The sequence below is a fragment of the Coregonus lavaretus genome (assembly GCF_964263955.1).
Source record: "Coregonus lavaretus genome assembly, chromosome: 24".
Classification (NCBI taxonomy): domain Eukaryota; kingdom Metazoa; phylum Chordata; class Actinopteri; order Salmoniformes; family Salmonidae; genus Coregonus; species Coregonus lavaretus.
Window position 1 is genome coordinate 6498378 of NC_140011.1, and position 13147 is coordinate 6511524.

At 43.6% G+C, this 13147-nt stretch overlaps 1 long non-coding RNA gene across 1 annotated transcript; it reads left to right on the forward strand.

Annotated features, from left to right (window-relative positions):
- The first annotated feature begins 10897 nt into the window (after positions 1 to 10897).
- LOC311099480 lies at positions 10898 to 11705 on the forward strand. The gene is made up of 4 exons (XR_014609725.1): positions 10898 to 11039; positions 11138 to 11200; positions 11278 to 11343; positions 11467 to 11705. It is a non-coding gene; the product is annotated as an uncharacterized lncRNA (long non-coding RNA).
- The last annotated feature ends 1442 nt before the right edge of the window (positions 11706 to 13147 follow it).

Below are 13147 nucleotides of genomic sequence, written 5' to 3' on the forward strand. Positions count from 1 at the left end.
TCGCTTCTCCTGCCAGGCGCCAGAGCCAATGTGAGAATACAGTGCCTTGCAAAAGTATTCATCCCCCTTGGCGTTTTTCCTATTTTGTTGCATTACAACCTGTAATTTAATGTAATGGACATACACAAAATAGTCCAAATTGGTGAAGTGAAATGAAAAAAATAATGTGTTTCAAAAAATTTAAAATATCAATAACGGAAAAGTGATGTGTGGATATGTATTCACCCCCTTTGCTATGAAGCCCCTAAATAAGATCTGGTGCAACCAATTACCTTCAGAAGTCACATAATTAGTTAAATAAAGTCCACCTGTGTGCAATCTAAGTGTCACATGATCTCAGTATATATACACCTGTTCTGAAAGGCCCCAGAGTCTGCAACACCACTAAGCAAGGGGCACCATCAAGCAAGCGGCACCATGAAGACCAAGGAGCTCTCCAAACAGGTCAGGGACAAAGTTGTGGAGAAGTACAGATCAGGGTTGGGTTATATAAAAATATCAGAAACTTTGAACATCCCACGGAGCACCATTAAATCTGTTATAAAAAATGGAAAGAATATGGGGGGGGGGGGGGGGGGGGGGTGAAAAGTTATGCACGTTCCATTTTTCTGTTTTTTTGTCTTATTTCTTGTTTGTTTCACAATAAAAAATATTTTGCATCTTCAAAGTGGTAGGCATGTTGTGTAAATCAAATAATCCAAACCCCCAAAAAATCAATTTTAATTCCAGGTTGTAAGGCAACAAAATAGGAAAGATGCCAAGGGGGGTGAATACTTTTGCAAGCCACTGTATATCCTACCCAAATGAAAGGTAACTGTCTAATAAGGTATATTGCACTCACACACACACATGCATGCAGGCATGCACATACACCACATTTGCATTCACTATTCATTTGACTTGATCGGAGTGTGTGTGTGTGTGTGTACATGTTTTGTTTCCTTATCAGGACCAGAATGTCCTCTGTGTGTGTGTGTGTGTGTGTGTGTGTGTGTGTGTGTGTGTGTGTGTGTGTGTGTGTAAGATAGTGTAGTTATATGTGGATATCTCTCTTTGTGCAGCAATAACCTGGTGCGGTCCTCGTCACTCACTTTCATTACTTTTATTTGCCCACTGTAGGAGAGGCAAAGTATTAAATCAGATGATTATCATTTACATTAGCATGCAGTCACTATGAGGGAGGAGAGAGGTAGGAAAGAGAGAGAGGGAGAGATAGCGGAGAGAGATGGGGGGGTGTATGGAAGGAGAGAGGGGGGCGAGAGAGAGGGAAAGAGAGAGAAAGGAAAGAGAGAATACAATTGCTCCGATACAGAGAAGAAGAAGAAAACCTTGTGAGAATCAAAACAGAGAGAGAAGGAGGAGGAGGAAGAACAGGAGGAGGAGGAGGAGGAGGAGGGTATGTGGTGGATGGGTATAGAGTACCTCTAGACTAGAGAGACCACTGATAATAAAAGGAAAAGTGAGTTTAAAAAAGCTCCACTGTCCTCCCTCAGGCACAGCACTCTCCAGCTGGCTTCAATGTAAACTTGGACTGTTACAGTACAACACTGCTGCTTGGGAAAAAACTATCAAGGTTTTTGTGTGTGTGTGTGTGTGTGTGTGTGTGTGTGTGTGTGTGTGTGTGTGTGTGTGTGTGTGTGTGTGTGTGCGTGTGTGTGTGTGTGTGTGCATGCGTGTGTGCGTGTGTGTGCGATTGGTTTGGGGGTCTGGCTGCAGATATTCAGACAGTCTCTGAGGGCTTTGTTTCAGCCTGACCCAGTCATACAGAGACAGCGAGAAAGGCGTTCACACACACACACACACACGTACATATGCACGCACAGACACACACACACACATAGTATGTACACTTACACACGCACACAGACATACACACACACACACACAGACAGACCACCTATACGCACTGCAGAGCCAATCACAACTTTTTATTCCCCCTGCTGCTAATCAGCTTCAACATACACACCCTGGAGAGTGTTACGGCCCTGTGGGTCTGAACGGTACTTTGAGGAGGGGGGAGAGAGAGAGGAGGGGGATCGAGAGAGAGGAGGTGATAGAGAGAGATAGGAGACAGGGAGGGAGCTGGAGAGGATGGGGGAGATGAGAGAGGAAAGAAAAAATATGTGAGGGAGTGAGGCAGAAAGAGAGAGAAATAGAAAGGAGAGGACAGAGTAAGATAGGAAAGGAGAAAGCAAGGTGGGAAGAGGTTGGAGGAAGAGAGAGAGAGAGAGAGAGAGAGAGAGACTTTCTGTGTCCACCTGCCTTAAAACACATCACATACTGCCAAACCTCAACACAACTACATTATATAGTTTAATACAATGCAATACATACAAAGCAATACACATGAGAGAAAGAGAAAGAAAGAAAGAAAGAAAGAAAGAAAGAAAGAAAGAAAGAAAGAAAGAAAGAAAGAAAGAAAGAAAGAAAGAAAGAAAGAAAGAAAGAAAGAAAGAAAGAAAGAAAGAAAGAAAGAAAGAAAGAAAGAAAGAAAGAAAGAAAGAAAGAAAGAAAGAAAGAAAGAAAGAAAGAAAGAGGGGGAAAGAAAAAGATGGAAGAGAAAGCTAGAGAGACAGAGATATGAAGAAAAAGACAGATCCCACCGAGCACAGACGTCAATTCAACGTCTATTCAAATTCATTGAAATGACATGGAAACAACATTGATTCATCCAGTGTGTGCCCAGTGGGTCCTCTCATAGTACATTGTGATAAAAGCCCAGGTTTTTTACTGTTAGACCGGTGTGTTAATAATTAATGTTCCGGGCTGCTCTTAGTGATGGTGAAGTGAGATACCGCTAGAGATTGACACTCCCATTAACGGGCAATTATACAGAGCATTAGAAGTGTATGGGTAAGAGGTGTGCGGGAGAGGTGCGTGAAGGGGACTGTGTGTTCGTATGTGTTCGTATGTGTTCGTGTGTGTGTGTGTGTGTGTGTGTGTGTGTGTGTGTGTGTGTGTGCGACTGCATCAGAGATAAGGGTATAGGGAGGAAGAACTCAAGGTGGCACAGAAAAATGTAATGTCAGAAGCATGCTACCACTCTGTACTATGCTATTCTCTCTGTACTATGCTATTCTTCCTGTACTATGCTATTCTCTCTGTACTATGCTACCACTCTGTACTATGCTATTCTCTCTGTCTATTACTCTATACGCTGTAGTACTGTAGCTAGGGCTGGGTAGGTTACTTCTAAATGTAATCCATTACAGTTACCTGTTCAAAAATGTAATCAGTAACATAACTTTTGGATGAATCTGATTACTTTAAGTTACTTTTAGATTACTTTCCCCTTAAGAGGCATTAGAAGAAGACAAAAATGTATATTACCAATTGAACGACATCTATTGCAGCTGGATAAATCAATTTTAGAGTTTACATAGCTGGCCATAAATGGATGTTGCATTTTCACTTTATGGGTTGGTTATGTAGGCTTCTTCTAACCCATTCCTTTCTATTCAGATAATAATATGATTATGATATATCTTTACATTAAAAGCCAAAGTCCGTCAGATTTACAGCCATTCCAATTAATTTCATACTCCTTGATCTTCAAGAATAGGACTTGAAAATATGGAAATAAAAATTAGCCAAATTGTTTAACCTGAGCACAACCCCAAAACAAAGGACTTATTCACCTACTCTGTTGTTTATGATTTTGTTGTCATGGAGGACTGATTGGGCTCCTTGTGTCGAGTTGAAACAGAAATGCTACTCTCATGGAATGGCATGCTTTGAGCACTACTGAAAAGTGCTATATGCATGTAAAAAATGTATGCCATATGCTGCATTTGCTATAGGCCTATTGTTTACGGTTTTGATGGGGACACTTTGATATCTCGATAATTTGCAGCTGTTTAAGTCTATCAAAAGTGTGCGAGTTTGAGCATGTGTCCGTTTTTTATCAGTATGGAGCGCAATACCAAGGAGGAGTTTAAAATGGAGGAACATAGGCTGGGATCCGCACTATGCAGCTGTTGCAAGAGCGCATTTTTCACTGGCTGTCCACTGGACGCAAAAACAATGATTGATCGGCAGCTTAAACTTCTTCAATTCAACCATTATTGGGTTAAAATACAAATATACATTTGTGAACAGCCATCCACAACAACCACAATCCGTAAGGTGCAAATAGCTAAATGTGAGAGCAGCAGTGTGATTCACATCAGTGCGCTATGTAGATACCAATAATAGGTTATATGTGTATCACCCTAAGCTACACCATTGTTCTCCTCCTTGCCTTCCAAGCGTTTATTCGAATTTGAATTACACTTGCACCTTTATTCAATGTTGACTTCAATGTCATTGAGAAAACAGAAAGGTGCCAAAGAATTTGTTCGCAAGCATCCTTTCTGAATTAAAAAGTTATACTAGAAGGAATCATCTAGTTTTTCAAAAGTATCTGTAATCTGATTACAATATTTTTGCTGGTAACATAATGGATTATAGTTACAGTTTTGTACATGTAATCCTTTACTTCCAAACCCTGACTGTAGCTATGTGAAATGGCTAGGGACTGAGTACTTTCAGAATGCCCATTCAAATTGAGTTTAATGGATCGGCAGGGAGAATATGATGAGTCTGCTTTCTCTCTCCTTCTCTCTCTCTATTCTCTCTCTGTCTCTCCCTTTAACTTCCATCCCTCCCTCCTTCACTCTCTTTCTCTCTTTCTAAATCAAATCAAAGTTTATGGGTCGTGTACACAGATTTGCAGATGTTATTGCAGGTGCAGTGGAATGTTTGTGTTTCTAGCTCCAACAGGGAAGTAATAATACCTTGCAATACAAAGCAATACGCACATAATCCAAAAAGTAAAAAGAAATACATTAAGAAATATCAGAACGAGCAATGTCAGAATCCAATATATATATATATATATATATATATATATATATACATACAGTGGGGAAAAAAAGTATTTAGTCAGCCACCAATTGTGCAAGTTCTCCCACTTAAAAAGATGAGAGAGGCCTGTAATTTTCATCATAGGTACACGTCAACTATGACAGACAAATTGAGGAAAAAAATTCCAGAAAATCACATTGTAGGATTTTTAATGAATTTATTTGCAAATTATGGTGGAAAATAAGTATTTGGTCACCTACAAACAAGCAAGATTTCTGGCTCTCACAGACCTGTAACTTCTTCTTTAAGAGGCTCCTCTGTCCTCCACTCATTACCTGTATTAATGGCACCTGTTTGAACTTGTTATCAGACACCTGTCCACAACCTCAAACAGTCACACTCCAAACTCCACTATGGCCAAGACCAAAGAGCTGTCAAAGGACACCAGAAACAAAATTGTAGACCTGCACCAGGCTGGGAAGACTGAATCTGCAATAGGTAAGCAGCTTGGTTTGAAGAAATCAACTGTGGGAGCAATTATTAGGAAATGGAAGACATACAAGACCACTGATAATCTCCCTCGATCTGGGGCTCCACGCAAGATCTCACCCCGTGGGGTCAAAATGATCACAAGAACGGTGAGCAAAAATCCCAGAACCACACGGGGGGACCTAGTGAATGACCTGCAGAGAGCTGGGACCAAAGTAACAAAGCCTACCATCAGTAACACACTACGCCGCCAGGGACTCAAATCCTGCAGTGCTAGACGTGTCCCCCTGCTTAAGCCAGTACATGTCCAGGCCCGTCTGAAGTTTGCTAGAGTGCATTTGGATGATCCAGAAGAGGATTGGGAGAATGTCATATGGTCAGATGAAACCAAAATATAACTTTTTGGTCAAAACTCAACTCGTCGTGTTTGGAGGACAAAGAATGCTGAGTTGCATCCAAAGAACACCATACCTACTGTGAAGCATGGGGGTGGAAACATCATGCTTTGGGGCTGTTTTTCTGCAAAGGGACCAGGACGACTGATCCGTGTAAAGGAAAGAATGAATGGGGCCATGTATCGTGAGATTTTGAGTGAAAACCTCCTTCCGTCAGCAAGGGCATTGAAGATGAAACGTGGCTGGGTCTTTCAGCATGACAATGATCCCAAACACACCGCCCGGGCAACGAAGGAGTGGCTTCGTAAGAAGCATTTCAAGGTCCTGGAGTGGCCTAGCCAGTCTCCAGATCTCAACCCCATAGAAAATCTTTGGAGGGAGTTGAAAGTCTGTGTTGCCCAGCGACAGCCCCTAAACATCACTGCTCTAGAGGAGATCTGCATGGAGGAATGGGCCAAAATACCAGCAACAGTGTGTGAAAACCTTGTGAAGACTTACAGAAAACGTTTGACCTGTGTCATTGCCAACAAAGGGTATATAACAAAGTATTGAGAAACTTTTGTTATTGATCAAATACTTATTTTCCACCATAATTTGCAAATAAATTCATTTAAAATCCTACAAGGTGATTTTCTGGATTTTTTTTTCTCAATTTGTCTGTCATAGTTGACGTGTACCTATGATGAAAATTACAGGCCTCTCTCATCTTTTTAAGTGGGAGAACTTGCACAATTGGTGGTTGACTAAATACTTTTTTTCCCCACTGTATAGTCATGGCTCATCCTATACAACTACTGCTATACACACATTTTCTATTCATAGACTGTCCATACTGTCTATACACACCTCAATGAAGAATACAGTATATCCAGTACATACAGTATAAAGTGTCTTTCTCCCCTCCCTTTCTACCTCCCCCTTCTTCCCTCCCTCTGTCTTATGTAATCTCTTGATTAGAGTCACACTCCCATTACTAGGCTCTTTGTTCTGTTCTGTGAGGATGAGAGGAGGCTAGCAGCTCCTGGCTCCTTCTCTTTTAGATGAAAGAGATAGGAGCTCCAAATAGGAGCTCCAACACATTGTGTATTATCATGCCCAGGCACTGGTGGGGGGGGGGGGGGTAAGTGGGGGTTAAGTGCCTTGATCAAGGGCACAATGGCAGGCAGTGGCATCTAGGATTTGATACCAGCAACCCTCCGGTTGCCAGCTCACTTCCCACCAGATGTTTTCCAGTCGGGCCGGGGATTCGAACTGACTTGGTTGCTGGCTTGCCTCTCTAACCGCTAGGCTACCTGCAGCCCAAGGTGTGTGTGTGGTGCGTGTGTGGTTGCATGGTTGAGTTGAACCCCTGGCATATGGCTGGTTGGTCTCAAGAAAGGTTTGTACAATATGATGTAAGTTATGTTCAGATAGTTGTTTCTAGCTAACGTATCTTACCTTTCATCCAGGTTTGTAGAATTCTTCGATTCTAACCGCATATTGGACGACACTTCAGAGCTCTCTCTCCTCCCTGGCTTTCCATTGGCTGTTCTTCTGATGAGGGTGTCCGTCTCTGTCTCCCCCCCGTTTCGAGAGCCTGGTGGTTTGGTCCCGTTCTCCAGGTTGAGGAAGTTGAGGTAGGACTCGGCACAGTCCACTTGGGCGACGGAGAGGGTGGTGTTTTGAAACGGCCCTGCGGGGGTGGAGGTGATGGGCTGATCCGTGTTGAAACTGTAGTGGTTCTTCAGGTTGAGTGACAGGGACCTGGTCGTCCATGACAACTCCTGATCATCTACAGGGGAAGGAAGATAAATGTCTCAAATTGACAAAGTCAACCCAAAATGATCAAACAAGGACTATTTTAACACAATGGAGCAAACAAACCAGTTTAACCTTAATCCACACTCTCAGTTTTTCTAGTTGTCAGTCAGTTTCTCTCACTCCACTTTCTCTGTCTCTTTCTCACAGACAAAAATAACTTAAATCAACAAACAATCCACACAAACATGTATGCACATGCACATGCCCGATTGTCAGTCAGTGCCTCTCCTCTCTCTCTTCCAAATAATAATAATCATCATCATCATCATTATCATCTTATTATCAGTTTGTTTCTCTCTCCTTTCTTCCCATGTTTCTCTCCCTTCAGTATCCCTCTCACAGGCCTGTGTGTGTGCTGCCTCTCTAGAGAGAGAGAGAGGTTTTGGCTGTGAGCCAGTAGCAGCCACGTCTGAGTGGACTGTCTCTTAGATTATTTAGATTGGCATCCCCTAGTACTGGGCCTATCATGATTAAAGCTAACATGAAACACGACGTGTCACCCCCACATAAACACAAACACATGCAGGCACACAAAGAAGTATGCAGGCATGTACATAGCTACTTTTCCCCAAACATCAGACACCCCCTAACATCGGACACTCTCTAGCGGTTGGAGGACTGAATCACCTCGAGCTCAACATTTAAATGGACTGAAAAATAACGGTACGTTTTGTGACTAACGACACCCTTTTAGCTAGCTGACCACCGATTTTCAGTGCAATTTATGTAAGTTAAGTTAGGTTTTGAGAGTTTTCAAAAAAGTTATATGTACACATTTTGTGGAACACGCTGCATATTGTAAAATTCGACTGCGCGACAGACCACACCTAATTTAATATCCAACTTTTTACCTCTGAAATATAGCTAAAGGATTTTCTAATGTCGCTATCTTAGTTGCTAAATGTTGATAGAACTGCTAAGTAAGCAAAAAGGAAAGAAATTGTAAGTGTTAGATAATACATATCACGAAAACAGCTGCATGTTGTCAAGCTTTACCGTATCAAAATTGGAGTCCTCTGACGGAGGCGTTTTGCACAATCTGCAAAAATGTATTTGGAACTTTGAACCATTAACTTTTTGACACCTATCACTGTTGGCTATATTTCATCTTACAACAGCTACATAGAGGCAGTATTTAGTTAAATGGTACAATGTATGCATCAATATTACACTAATTGGGACACAAATTTTCATTACAGATAACATCAAACAAAAAACGTGGGTACACTTTCAGTTATTGTGAAAACTTTCATCACCTTTCAATGCCTTAGCTTTGAAATGTAAATGTTTATACATATTCAGATTGAGTTATCTTTCTAAAATGTGTATAGTATGCCAAGTTATTTAGCTACATGTATTTACCACTGCAGCATGGAGAAAGTCAAGAGGAAGCAGTGGAGTGAGGTGGACATGTTCCATGCCATGGAGGACTGCGGGGCAGGGATGGCTATCCGCCAGGCTGCCAAGGTTAGGCATCTTTTGTTTTTAGGAGATTACCATGTGTATGTGAATTTTATCTGCTAGTAACAGTTTTCTTTTCTTATCTACCAAGGTGCATGGTGTACCTCGGCAGACCCTGGCGGACAGGCTGAGCGGCCGGGTGACCCATGGTTGTCGCAGTGGACCACCCACATTGCTTGCACCAGAGGATGAAAAGTCTCTGGTGCAGTACTGTATCTACTGCGCCAGCCATGGGTTCCCCTTCACCAGACAGAGGCTGATGAAATATGCCGACAAAATACGCAGGTATTTGGTGTTCTATGTGTTTATGTATGTAGAATGCTGGACTGACTGTTATCAATGGGTGTGATGTAAATGTGGATGTGTATGGTGATGCCAAAACAAACATTTTCATCCTGGATGGACAATTATATATTCTATTCTATTGTAGGTTTCGGCACCCAGGGGAAACAATCCCACCACTGGGGAAGAGGTGGTGGGAAATGTTCAGGAGGAGGCACAAGAACCTAAGCATGAGGAGGCCGGACACCCTGGATAGGGGGAGAGCTGAGTGTGCCACACGTCCGACGATGGACACCTTCTTCACTTCTTATGAGAAGCACTTGGAGGAGAGTGGGTTGAGGGAGAAACCCAGACAAATCTATAACTGCGATGAGTCTGGGTTTCGTAGCGACCAAGCAGGCACAAAGTGCTGGCTCCCCGGGGCGCAAAACACGTGTACCAGCAGGCTCCGGGGACCAAGGAGCACATCACAGTGCTGGCCTGCTTCAACGCAACTGGGGAGGACATCCCCCCGTTTATCATCTACCCCAAGTGTTTCCCCGGTGGCCACTACACACTGGGAGGCCCCCCCCCAAGCCTTGTATGGACGGTCAAGCAGTGGCTACATTGACGGGGACCTGTTCAGGAAGTGGTTTCAGCACTTCATTAAGTATGCAGTGAAAGAGCGCCCTCTCCTTCTCCTCTTTGATGGGCACAAGAGCCACATGGACCCGGAAGTGCTCGCGGTGGCACTAAGGGAAGGGGTTATACTTCTTTGCCTTCCACCACACTGCACCCATGTCCTGCAGCCGCTGGACGTGGCATACTTTGGCCCTTTAAAGGCTGAGTTCTCCAAGGTAGCTGGAGACCTTAGCCATTTTGACCACTCCTACATGGTAAACAAATCAGAATTTGCCAGAGTATTCCGCTACCCGTACCAGCGATGCAAGGACATGCGCTATGTGGTGGAAGGGTTTAAGAAGTGTGGCCTCTTCCCTTTTGACCCTTCAGCCATTGAAGGGTCCCGTTTAATGCCGTCTCGGACCCTACCGGGTCCCAACACCGCCTCTACTGGAACCAGCAGCAATGTGCCATCCATCAGCACCTCCTCCCCAGCGACCACAGGAGGACCCTTAGCCCCTGCTCCAGTCCCATCCCTAGCTCTAGAAGAGCACCCCCTAATAGAGGGGGGGCTGATAACGAAGGACCTGGGGCACATCCTTACTGTCCTGAAGTATCGGCTGGACCGATACAGAAGACTCCCTGTGGTCGCCACATGCCTCACCGGGGAGGAATACACGCGCCAGTGGCAGGAGAGGGGTGAGAAGGAGAGGGCCGGGGCAGAGGAGAAAGAGCGTCGGGCAGCCCTCAGAACACAGAGGGCACAGGAGAGGGCTGCCATGGATGAGACCATTGACGCCATCGCCTCTGCTGGACCCCCTGTTGGAACCACTCCTGACAGCTGCATCACCACTGCCAGTGCCTCCCAGTGTGCAACACCTGTAGGAGCCGCCGGAGTCCCCAGCTGCAGAAGAAGGCCACATGCCTACTCTCCCGGCCACACCATCGTCGGCCCCTCAACCCCACCATTACAAACACCAGCTCCTCCAAGCCATCGTCGGCAGTTTTGTCCACCACCACCCCAATGCACACCACCCCCCATGTCTGTCACCACCAACACGGCCTCCTCTGGACCAACTGCCTCCTCCGTCTCCCCTGGTCACACCACCATAGCAGCCTCGTCTGGTGTCCCTGCCCCCTGCAATTTGAATACCACCACCTCCACAGGTAAACACATGTTCAATTACGAAAAAATTACTGTTTGTTATCTGTTTTATAAAACAGCAATGTAAAAAATATATATATATATCTTTATATATCTACAGTAAATAGCACCAGCCCTCAAGTCATCTCCGCCTCCTCCAAAACCTCTGCAGCTTCCTCCAGAGGTATTGATGTAAAAAAAAGTTGAAAAGGGTTTTCATGCAACATGCTCTGTCTAACACCACTTTTTCTCAAACTGCAGCACAGAAAAGGAAGAGAAAAGCTACACCGGTCACATCTGTCACACCACCCATGGCACCACTCTCAGGTACTTCATAATCTGTTTTTCTCGCTCTCTCAGTTGTATCAATTACTATTGTTGTTGAAGAACTTCTACATTTTGCAAAACCATATTAATCAATTTGTATTATTATTTTATTTTTTATAAAAGAAGACACCACCTGCTGTGCTCGCTGCGGGGAGCGTGATCCGCCTGCAAGCTCCCCTCAGGAGTGTAGATCCGAGGTGCCATGGGTGTGCTGTGACTTCTGCCAGCACTGGTTCCACTGCAGGTGTGTGCAGTGGGATCAAGAGGTAGCGGTGGAGCTGGATTTTTATTGTGATTTTTGTGACAATATAGGGATGGAGGTCGAGATTTAATTGTTTGTTTTGTTTGTGTTCATATGAAATTATTTATTTGTTCAAAAACATAAATGTCTAAAATATAATATATATATTTATTGAACCCATCTTGTGTATTTCTTCCTTTAATTTCCAAGTGCACCTCTGCAACACAAACTCCAGTGTTTTCATTGTTTTATGTTAATGCACATAACTGAAATTAAAGTGTATTTGATGTAAATTATTAATACTCATATTTCATTTGGTTACAACACTGAATATGTTGGTGAAGAACCATTTTTTAAGAGTCCACAAGAGGGCGCACCGGGCTACGCAATGAAAAGTTGACAGGCAAGTCATTATTTTTTACCGGAAGACTAGCCAACTAGTCAACTATCTAGTAAACACTTCGGGTACGTGGTTGGTGTCTCTTTTTTCAACAAAATTAAACTGATATATCTTGTAATTGAACAAAATAGTAAGGTGCCCAATAACTGGGGGCCGTATACAGATAATACGGGACGTATTTTTTTGCTTAACCGCTTATCAAAAGCAGATAACAGTAATATTTTCAAATGAAATGTCAAACTTGCTAATTGCTAAACCGTTAGCTAACATTTTTACGACACCAATAATCACAAAACATTGAAGGCTTGATCACAAGATAACACTGTTGAAGGTAATATATTTCTTAAACGCTGTTGAATATGCCGATAATACGGGATTCTACGCTACACATACACACACACACCTCAAACCAACTCTTTATTGTGTTCAATTATCATTTTGGCAGAACTCAGCATTCCTCGTCTAACAGTTTTTACAAATACACCCCCATACAGTACTCCTCCTGTGTGTGTGTGTGTGTGTGTGTGTGTGTGTGTGTGTGTGTGTGTGTGTGTGTCTGGAACCAAAAACTTTCCATGAGCAATATCTGAGTGTGGTGTTATCTGAGCTGGCAGATCTCATGGCAAAGAGAAGCAGAGAAGCTTTCTCAGTACACACATACAGTCTCTGTGTGTGTGTGTGTGTGTGTGTGTGTGTGTGTGTGTGTGTGTGTGTGTGTGTGTGTGTGTGTGTGTGTGTGTGTGTGTGTGTGTGTGTGTGTGTGTGTGTGTGTGTGTGTGTGTGTGTGTGTGTGTGTGTGTGTGTGTGTGTGTGTGTGTGTGTGTGTGCGTGCGTGCGTGCGTGCGTGCGTGCGTGCGTGCGTGCGTGCGTGTCTATGACTTCTGCTCTAGGTTGACAATGTTCAGTGTTCAATGTTCATGTTCTCTTGTTATGCAAGTGTCTTCTGTCCTAGTTGATGAAGTGTTGTACATGTAGGGCTGGTTTCCAGATGGACACAGATGAAGCCTAGTCCTGGATTAAAAAGCTCAATGGAGAATGACTTGTGTTGTAAGTGTTGTAACTGTATATGGCGTGATCCAACTCTATTGTTCGGGTTAGCCAGTATACACGTAGGTAGTGCAGGTGACTTACTGTGCTCCTCTCCCGGTGTGTGTCTCTCCCCC